General features: G+C 41.4%; 1 pseudogene; it reads left to right on the top strand.

Annotated features, from left to right (window-relative positions):
• The first annotated feature begins 321 nt into the window (after positions 1-321).
• LOC132518404 (nicotinamide phosphoribosyltransferase-like) lies at positions 322-10,399 on the top strand (annotated as a pseudogene).
• The last annotated feature ends 959 nt before the right edge of the window (positions 10,400-11,358 follow it).

Raw genomic sequence — 11,358 nt, 5'->3', positions numbered from 1 at the left:
TGATTCCTTGGACCATCTAATTTTCATTTTGAAATATCATGTACATGTAGAAAAGTATGAAAAACATCAATGTAAAATTTACCAAATAATGTAAAGCAAACACCAAGTATCCCCCAGCCAGGTTAAGAAATAGAACGTTGCCAGCACTCCAGATACTCCATAGAGTTAGCAAACTGGAAGACTGGATGTGCTAAGTAGAAGCATGGAAGATAAAAAAAAAGACCCAAATCACACTTATAAAGATGAAAATTACAAGAGCTTAAATAAAAAATTCACTAGATAGGATGAACAGCAGAATAGACATTGCAGAATAAAAGATTAATGAACTTTCCAGATGATGTCTTTCATGAAAAGGGATAGAACTACGTTCTTGAGAAATATGATGGACATCTTCCAATAGAAATAAAAGCTGCTCCTGCAGGCTCTGTCATTCTCAGAGAAAGTTTCTCTTCACAGTAGAAAACTCAGATTCACAGTGTTACTTGCTAACAAACTGGATTGAGACTATTCTTGTTCAGTCCTAATATCCAATAACAGTGGTCACAAATGCTAGAGAGCAGAAGAAAATATTGGCCAAATATTTATTAGAAATTTCCAATAACCTACATGGTCCTGTATGTAAATTACATGATTTTGGCTACAGAGGAGTTCCTTTTTAAGAGACTGCTGGCATTGGAGCCTCTGCTGACTTGGTTAATTTCAAAGGAAAACATAGAGTAGCAGGGATTGGTTTAATTACAAATACTATGGAGGGGGGACTTTCAAGATGGCACAGGTGTAAGACGTGGAGATCACTATCTTCCCCACAAATATATCAAAATTACATCTACATGGGGAACAACTCCTACAGAACACCTACTGAATGCTGGCAGAAGACCTCAGATTTCCCAAAAAAGCAACAAACTCCCCACATACCTGGGTAGGGCAAAAGAAAAAAGGAAACACAGAGACAAAAGAATAGGGATGGGACCTGCACCTCTGGGAGGGAGCTGTGAAGGAGGAAAAGTTTCCACACACTAGGAAGCCCCTTCACTGGCGGAGATGGGGCTGGGTGGGGAGGGGAAGCTTCGGAGTCACGGAGGAGAGCGCAGCAACAGGGGTGCGGAGGGCAAAGCGGAGAGATTCCCACAAAGAGAATCAGTGCCAACCAGCACTCACCAGCCCAAGGGGCTTGTCTGCTCACCCGCCAGGGTGGGCGGGGGCTGGGACCTGAGGTTCAGGTTTCAGAGGTCAGATTCCAGGGAAAGGTTTGGGGTTGGCTGCATGAACACAGTCTGAAGGGGGCTAGTGTGCCATGGCTAGCCAGGAGGGAGTCCAGGAAAAAGTCTGGAACTGCCTAAGAGACAAGAGAACATTGTTCCGGAGTGCTAGAGGAGAGGGGATTCAGAGGACCCCCTAAATGAGCTCCAGAAACGGGCGTGAGCCACGGCTATCAGCACGGACACCAGAGACGGGCATGAACAGCTAAGGCTGCTACTGCCGCCACCAAGAAGCCTGTGTACAAGCACAGGTCACTCTCCACACCTCCCCACCGGGGAGCCTGTGCAGCCCACCACTGCTAGGGTCCCGTGATCCATGGACAACTTCCCTGGGAGAACACAAGGCACGCCTCAGGCTGTTGCAATATCACGTCGGCCTCTGCCACTGCAGGCTCGCCCTGCATTCTGTATCCCTCCTTCCCCAAGCCTGAGTGAGCCAGAGCCCCCTAAGGAGCTGCTCCTTTAACCCCCTCCTGTCTGGGCAAAGAAGAGACCCCAGAGGGTGACCTACACGCAGAGGCGGGGCCAAATCCAAAGCTGAACCCCAGGAGCTGTGCGAACAAAGAAGAGAAAGGGAAATCTCTCCCAGCAGCCTCAGGAGCAGCGGATTAAATCTCCACAACCAACCTGATGTACCTGCATCTCTAGAATAACTGAATAGACAAGAAATCGTCCCAAAATTGAGGTGGTGGACTTTGGGAGCAACTGTAGACTTGGGGGTTGCTTTCTGCATCTAATTTGTTTCTACTTTTATGTTTATCTTAGTTTTGTATTCAGAGCTTATTATCACTGGTATATTTATTGATTTCGTTGCTCTCTTTCTTTTTTTAAATATATCTATATTTTTTTTCTTTCATTTTTCACCTTTTGTGTGTGTATGTGTATGCTTCTTTGTGTGATTTTGTCTGTATACCTTTGCTTTTACCAATTACCTAGGGTTCTGTCTGTCCATCTTTTCTTTCTTTTTTTTTTTTGTATAGTTTTTAGTGCTTGTTTCACTGGTGAATTTGTTTTTTGGATTGGTTGCTCCTTTCTTTCTTTCCTTTTTTTTCTATTACTTTTTAATTTTTTTATTTTTAATATTCTTAATTTTAATAACTTTTATTTTATTTCATTTTAGTTTTTTTCTTTCTTTCTTTCTTTTTCCCTTTCACTCTCAGCTGTGTGGCTGACAAGGTCTTGGTGCACCAGCCAGGTGTCAGGCCTGAGCCTCTGAGGTGGGAGAGCTGAGTTCAGGACATTGCTCCACCAGAGACTTCCTGGCCCCATGTAGTATCAAACAGCAAAAGCTCTCCCAAGATCTCCATCTCAGGGAAAAGACCCAGCTCCACTCAATGAGCAGCAAGCTACAGTGCTGGACACCGTAGGTCAAACAACTACCAAGACAGGAACACAACCGCACCCACTAGCAGAGAGGCTGCCTAAAATCATAATAAGGCCACAGACACCCCAAAACACACCATGGGATGTGGTCCTGCCCACCAGAAACCCAAGATCCACCCTCATCGATCAGAACACAGGCACTAGTCCCCTCCACCAGGAAGCCAACACAACCCACTGAACCAAACTTAGCCACTGGGGGCAGACACCAAAAACAACTGGAAAAGCTGAGGTTGAGGAAGATGGCAGAAGAGTAAGACGTGGAGATCACCATCCTCCCCGCAGATACATCAGAAATACATCTACACGTGGAACAACTCCTACAGAACACCTACTGAACGCTGGCAGAAGACCTCAGACCTCCCAAAAGGCAAGAAACTCCCAACGTACCTGGGTAGGGCAAAAGAAAAAAGAATAAATAGAAACAAAAGGATAGGGATGGGACCTGCACTAGTGGGAGGGAGCTGCGAAGGAGGAAAGGTTTCCACACACTACGAAGCCCCTTCATGGGCAGAGACGGCGGGTGGCGGAAGGGGGAAGCTTCGGAGGCACGGAGGAGAGCGCAGCAACAGGGGTGCAGAGGTCAAAGCAGAGAGATTCCCACACAGAGGATCGGTGCCGACCAGCACTCACCAGGCCGAGAGGCTTGTCTGCTCACCCTCCGGGGTGGTTGGCGGCTGGGAGCTGAGGCTCAGGCTTCAGAGGTCGGATCACAGGGAGAGGACTGGGGTTGGTGGCGTGAACACAGCCTGAAGGGTTCAGTGCACCACGGCTAGCCGGGAGGGGGTCCGGGAAAAGGTCTGGACCTGCCGAAGAGGCAAGAGACTTTTTGTTCCCTCTTTGTTTCCTGGTGCACAAGGAGAGGGGATTAAGACCGCCGCTTAAAGGAGCTCCAGAGATGGGTGCAATCTGCAGCTATCAACGCAGACCCTAGAGACGGGCATGAGACGCTAAGGCTGCTCCTGCAGCCACCAAGAAGCATGTGTGCAAACACAGGTCACTATCCACACCTCCCCTCCCAGGAGCCTGTGCAGCCCACCACTGCCAGGGTGCCGGGATCCAGGGACAACTTCCCCGGGAAAACGCACAGCACGCCTCAGGCAGCTGCAACGTCATGCGGGCCTCTGCTGCCGCATTCTCGCCCCACATCTGTACTCCTCCCTCCCCACGGCCTGAGTGAGCCAGAGCCCCCGAATCAGCTGCTCATTTAACCCCATCCTGTCTGAGCGAAGAACAGACGCCCTAAGGTGACCTGCATGCAGAGGTGGGGCCAAATCCAAAGCTGAACCCCAGGAGCTCTGCGAACAAAGAAGAGAAAGGGAAATCCCCCCCAGCAGCCTCAGGAGCAGCAGATTAAATCTCCACAATCAACTTGATGTACCCTGCATCTGTGGAATACCTGAATACACAACGAATCATCCCAAATAGAGGAGATGGACTTTGGAAGAAAGACGTATTACTTTTTCCCCTTTTCCTCTTTTCGTGAGTGTGTATGTGTATGCTTCTGTGAGAGATTTTGTCTGTATAGCTTTGCATTCACCATTTGTCCTAGGGTTCTGTCCATCGTGTTTTCTTTTTTTACTCAAAAAATTTTTTTTTCTTAATAATTATATTTTATTTTCGGAACTTTATTTTATTTTATCCTCTTTCTTTCTTTCCTTCTATTTTTTCTCCCTTTTATTCTGAGCTGTGCGGATGAAAGGCTCCTGGTGCTCCAGCCAGGAGCCAGTGCTGTGCCTCTCAGGTGGGAGAGCCAACATCAGGACACTGTTCGACAAGAGACCTCCAAGCTCAATGTAATATCAAATGGTGAAAATCTCCCGGAGATCACCACGCAACACCAAGACCCTGCTTCACTCAACGACCAGCAAGCTACAGTGCTGGACACCCTATGCCAAACAACTAGCAAGACAGGAACACGACCCAACCCATTAGGAGAGAGGCTGCCTAAAATCATAATAAGGCCACAGACATCCCAAGACACACCACCAGATGTGGACCTGCCCATCAGAAAGATAAGATCCACACTCATCCACCAGAACACAGGCACTACTCCCATTCACCAGGAAGCCTACACAACCCACTGAACCAACCTTAGCCACTGGGTACAGACACCAAAAACAACGGGAACTACGAACCTGCAGCATGCAAAAAGGAGACCCCAAACACAGTAAGATAATCAAAATGAGAAGACAGAAAAACACACAACAGGTGAAGGATCAAGTTAAAAACCCACCAGACCTAACAAATGAAGAGGAAATAGGCAGTCTACCTGAAAAAGAATTCAGAATAATGAGAGAAAAGAAAATCCAAAATCTTGGAAACAGAATACAGAAAACGCAAAAACCATTTAACAAGGACCTAGAAGAACTAAAGAGGAAACAGCAACAATGAACAACACAATAAATGAAAACAAAAATACTCTAGAAGGGATCAATAACAGAATAACTAAGGCAGAAGAACGAATAAGTGACCGGGAAGATAAAATAGTGGAAATAACTACTGCAGAGCAGAATAAAGAAAAACGAATGAAAAGAACGGAGGACAGTCTCAGAGACCTCTGGGACAACATTAAATGCACCGATATTTGAATTATAGTGATCTCAGAAGAAGAGGAGAAAAAGAAACGGACTGAGAAAATAGTTGAAGACATTATAGTTGAAAACTTCCCTAATATGGGAAAGGAAATAGTCAATCAAGTCCAGGAAGCACAGAGAGTCCTATACAGGATAAATCCAAGGAGAAACATGCCAAGACACATATTAATCAAACTATCAAAAATTAAATTCAAAGAAAACATATTAAAAGCAGCAAGGGAAAAACAACAAATAACACACAAGGGAATTCCCATAAGGTTAACAGCTAATCTGACAGCAGAAACTCTGCAAGCCAGAAGGGACTGGCAGGACATATTTAAAGTGATGAAGGAGAAAAACCTACAACGAAGATTACTCTACCCAGCAAGGAATTCATTCAGATTTGATGGAGAAATTAAAACCTTTACAGACAAGCAAAAGCTGAGAGAGCTCAGCACCACCAAACCCGCTTTACAACAAATGCTAAAGGAACTACACTAGGCAAGAAACACAAGAGAAGGAAAAGACATACAATTACAAACCCCAAACAATTAACAAAATGGGAATAGGAACATACATATCGATAATTATCTTAAATGTAAATGGTTTAAATGCTCCAACCAAAAGACACAGACTGGCTGAATGGATACAAAAACAAGACCCATATATATGCTGTCTACAAGAGACTGACTTCAGACCTAGGGACACATACAGAGTGAAAGTGAGGGGATGGGAAAAGATATTCCATGCAAATGGAAATCAAAAGTAAGCTGGTGTAGCAATCCTCATATCAGACAAAATAGACTTTAAAAAAAGACTATTACAAGAGATAAAGAAAGATATTACATAATGATCATGGGATCAATCCAAAAAGAAGATATAACAATTGTAAATATTTATGCACCCAACAGAGGAGCACCTCAATACATAAGGCAAATACTAACAGCCATAAAAGGGGAAATCGACAGTAACACAAACATAGTAGGGGACTTTAACACCTCACTTTCACCAATGGACAGATCATCAGAAATGAAACTAAATAAGGAAACACAAGCTTTAAATGATACATTAAACAAGATGGACTTCATTGATATTTATAGGACATTCCATCCAAAAAGAACAGAATACACATTTTTCTCCAGTGCTCATGAAACATTCTCCAGGATAGATCATATCTTGGGTCACAAATCAAGCATTGGTAAATTTAAGAAAACTGAAACCGTATCAAGTATCTTTTCCGACCACAACGCTATGAGAATAGATATCAATTACAGGAAAAGATCTGTAAAAAATGCAAACACATGGAGGCTAAACAATACATTACTTAATAACCAAGTGATCACTGACGAAATCAAAAAGGAAATCAAAAATACCTAGAAACAAATGACAATGGAGACAGCACGACCCGAAAACCTATGGGATGCAGCAAAAGGAGTTCTAAGAGAGAAGTTTATAGCAATAAATCCTACCTGAAGAAACAGGAAACATCTCACATAAACAATGTAACTTTGCACCTAAAGCAATTAGAGAAAGAAGAATTTAAAAAAACCCAAAGTTAACAGAAGGAAAGAAATCATAAAGATCAGATCACAAACAAATGAAAAAGAAAGGAAGGAAATGATAGCAAAGATCAATAACACTAAAAGCTGGTTCTTTGAGAAGATAAACAAAATTGATAAACCATTAGCCAGACTTATGAAGAAAAAAAGGGAGAAGACTCAAATCAATAGAATTAGAAATGAAAAAGGAGAAGTAATAACTGACAATGCAGAAATACAAAGGATCATGAGAGATTACTATAAGCAACTCTATGCCAATAAAATGGACAACCTGGAAGAAAGGGACAAATTCTTAGAAATGCACAATCTTCCCAAACTGAACCAGAAAGAAACAGAAAATATGAAAAGACCAATCACAAGCACTGAAATTGAAACTGTGATTAAAAGTCTTCCAACAAACAAAAGCCCAGGGCCGGATGGCTTCACAGGCTAATTCTATCAAACATTTAGAGAAGAGTTAACACCTATCCTTCTTAAACTCTTCCAAAATATAGCAGAGGGAGGAACACTCCCAAACTCATTCTACAAGGCCACCATAACCTTGATACCAAAACCAAACAAAGATGTCACAAAGACAGCAAACTACAGACCAATATCACTGATGAACATAGATGCAAAAATCCTCAACAAAATACTAGCAAACAGAATCCAACAACACATTAAAAGGATCATTCACCATGATCAAGTGGGGTTTATTTCAGGAATGCAAGGATTCTTCAATATACGCAAACCAATCAACATGATACACCATATTAACAAATTGAAGGAGAAAAACCTATGATCATCTCAATAGATGCAGAGAAAGCTTTTGACAAAATTCAACACCCATTTATGATAAAAACCCTGCAGAAGTAGGCATAGAGGGAACTTACCTCAACATAAGAAAGGCCATATCTGACAAACCCACAGCAATTATCATCCTCAACGGTGAAAAAATGTAACCATTTTCACTCAGATAAGGAACAAGGCAAGGTTGCCAACTCTCACCACTAGTATTCAACATAGTTTTGGAAGTTTTAGCCACAGCAATCAGAGAAGAAAAAGAAATAAAAGGAATCCAAATTGGAAAAGAAGAAGTAAAGCTGTCACTGTTTGCAGATGACATGATACTATACATAGAGAATCCTAAAGATGCTAACAGAAAACTACTAGAGCTAATCAATGAATGTGGTAAAGTAGCAGGATACAAAATTAATGCACAGAAATCTCTTGCATTCCTATACACTAATAATGAAAAATCTGAAAGTGAAATTAAGAAAACATTCCCAGTTACCATTGCAACAAAAAGAATAAAACCTAGGAATAAACCTACCTAAGGAGACAAAAGACCTGTATGCAGAAAATTATAAGACACTGATGAAAGAAATTAAAGATGATACAAATAGATGGAAAGATATACCATGTTCTTGGATTGGAAGAATCAACATTGTGAAAATGACTCTACTACCCAAAGCAATCTACAGATTCAATGCGATCCCTATCAAACAACCACTGGCATTTTTCACATGACTAGAACAAAAAATTTCACAATTTGTATGGAAACACAAAAGACCCTGAATAGCGAAAGCAATCTTGAGAAAGAAAAATGGAGCTATAGGAATCAGGCTCCCTGACTTCAGACTATACTACAATGCTACAGTAATCAAGACAGTATTGTACTGGGACAGAAACAGAAATATTGATCAGTGGATCAGGGTAGAAAGCCCAGAGATAAACTCACGCACATATGGTCACCTTATCTTTGATAAAGGAGGCAAGAATATACAGTGGAGAAAAGACAGCCTCTTCAATAAGTGTGCTGGGAAAACTGGACAGGTACATGTAAAACTATGAAATTAGAACACTCCCTAACACCATAAACAAAAATAAACTCAAAATGGATTAAAGACCTAAACGTAAGGCGAAACACTATCAAACTCTTAGAGGAAAACATAGGGAGAACGCTCTATGACATAAATCACAGCAAGATCCTTTCTGACCCACCTCCAAGAGAAATGGAAATAAAAACAAAAATAAACAAATGGGACCTCAAGAAACTTCAAAGCTTCTGCACAGCAAAGGAAACCATAAACAAGACCAAAAGACAACCCTCATAATGGGAGAAAATATTTGCAAATGAAGCAACTGACAAAGGATTAATCTCCAAATTTATAAGCAGCTTATGCAGCTCAATAACAAAAAAACAAACAACCCAATCCAAAAATGGGCAGATGACCTAAATAGACATTTCTCCAAAGAAAATATACAGATTGCCAACAAACACCTAAAAGAATGCTCAACATCACTAATCATTAGAGAAATGCAAATCAAAACTACAATAAGGTATCATCTCACACCAGTCAGAATGGCCATCATCAAAAAATATACAAACAATAAATGCTGGAGAGGGTGTGGAGAAAAGGGAACACTCTTGCACTGTTGGTAGGAATGTAAATTGATACAGCCACTATGGAGAACAGTATGGAGGTTCCTTACAAAACTAAAAATAGAACTACCATATGACCCAGCAATCCCACTACTGGGCATATACCCTGAGAAAACCATAATTCAAAAAGAGTCTTGTACCAAAATCTTCATTGCAGCTTTATTTACAATAGCCAGGACATGGAAGCAACCTAAGTGTCCACTGACATATGAATGGGTAAAGAAGATGTGGCATGTATGTACAATGGAATATTACTCAGCCATAAAAAGAAATGAAATTGAGTTATTTGTTTTGAGGTGAATGGACCTAGAGACTGTCATACAGAGTGAAGTTAAGTCAGAAAGAAAAAAAAAAACCGTATGCTAACACATATATATTGAATCTAAAAAAAAAAAAAAAAAAACGTTCTGAAGAACCTAGGGGCAGGACAGGAATAAGGACACAGACGTAGAGAATGGACTTGAGGACATGGAGAGGGGGAATGGTAAGCTGGGATGAAGTGAGAGAGTGGCATGGACATATATACGCCACCAAATGTAAAATAGTCAGCTAATGGGAAGCAGCTGCACAGCACAGGGAGCTCAGCTCATTGCTTTGTGTCCACCTAGAGGGATGGGATATGGAGGGTGGGAGGGAGAGGCAAGAGGGAGGAGATATGGGGATATATGTATATGTATATCTGATTCACTTTGTTATAAAGCAGAAACTAACACAGCATTGTAAAGTAATTATTCTCCAATAAAGATGTTTAAAAAGAAAATGCTATGGAACAAAAGATCCTGTTCTAGTCTATTCTGTTCTAGTGGCAGAACACAGGACCATAACAGCTTGAGGTGAAGACCATAAAAAAGATGTTTCTGAACATAAAGAAACAGTTTTTGTCAGTGCCTGGATTTGTAGTCTGCAATAACTATAACATTTATAATGTGTGAGAGATAATAGAGGGTAAGGATCTAAGACATTTAATGTTTCCAAAGTGTGCAGAGGCACCACTAATAATCATAGCTGTTTCTTGAAATCTTCTTAATACTGTATTAAAGACTATGATATTTTAGGTACGAATTTCCCTGCTACTGAGAACTCAATGAGCTGCAAGTTGCTGCCCCCTTACCCTAGAGTTAGTCAAGGGGATGTTGCAGATGTAACACCTTTAAAGAGATTGTGGAAGGTGTGAAGCAAAAAACAAAAATGGAGCGTTGAAAATGTTTCTTTTGGTTCTGGTGGAAGCTTTGCTACAGTAATTAACAAGGCATCTCTTGAACGTTTCCGTCAAGTATAGTCATGTTGTAATTACTGGCCTTGGGATTAATGTCTTTAAGGACTTTGTTGCTGATCCCAACAAAAGGCCCAGGTAGGGCTGATTACCTTTACCTAGGATACCAGCAGGGAATTTTGTTGCATTTCAAAAATACTTTGAAGAATAACGTCATGATATTCTCCAGACAGTGTTCAAGAATGGGATGACAGGGCTTTCCTGGTGGCGCAGTGGTTGAGAGCCCGCCTGCCGATGCAGGGGACACGGGTTCATGCCCCGGTCCGGGAAGTCCCACATGCCGTGGAGCGGCTGGGCCCGTGAGCCATGGCCACTGAGCCTGCACGTCTGGAACCTGTGCTCCGCAATGGGAGAGGCCACAACAGTGAGAGGCCCGCGTACGGCAAAAAAAAAAAGAATGGGATGATGACAAAAAGCTATGTATTTGATGTAGTAAGAAAAAGTGCAAAACTGGATATGGAACGTCTCCAGCTGGATATGGCAGAATCTCAATAGGCTTTGTTTTATGACTGGATATGTGTGTGTGAGTATATACACACGCATGCATGCATAGATCTCTGTGTGAATATGTAATGCACCATGTTTTTCATACAGGCATATGGTGGTTCTTTGTGTTTTATGGTACATTTCAATGAAATTATTTGCTGGTTTATGAATATACTGCCCTTTCATTTTTTTTTTCTTTTTTTCCCCAATGTTTAGGTGATCTCAAAGTAGGAAATACATTTAATCATGTAAAAGATTAATGCTAAAATAAGCTTTTTGGGCCTTTTGCCAGTAGATAGTAATTCAGTCTGGTATTGATCTTTTCACGAGTAACAGAACTGAGAAATTTTATATATAACTGAAGATCATAAAATAGATTTGCATAAAATTATCATGATTT

This window comes from Lagenorhynchus albirostris, chromosome 3 (genome assembly GCF_949774975.1).
Source record: "Lagenorhynchus albirostris chromosome 3, mLagAlb1.1, whole genome shotgun sequence".
In the NCBI taxonomy this organism is placed as follows: Eukaryota; Metazoa; Chordata; class Mammalia; order Artiodactyla; family Delphinidae; genus Lagenorhynchus; species Lagenorhynchus albirostris.
This window is presented reverse-complemented; position numbering and strand designations above follow the sequence as displayed.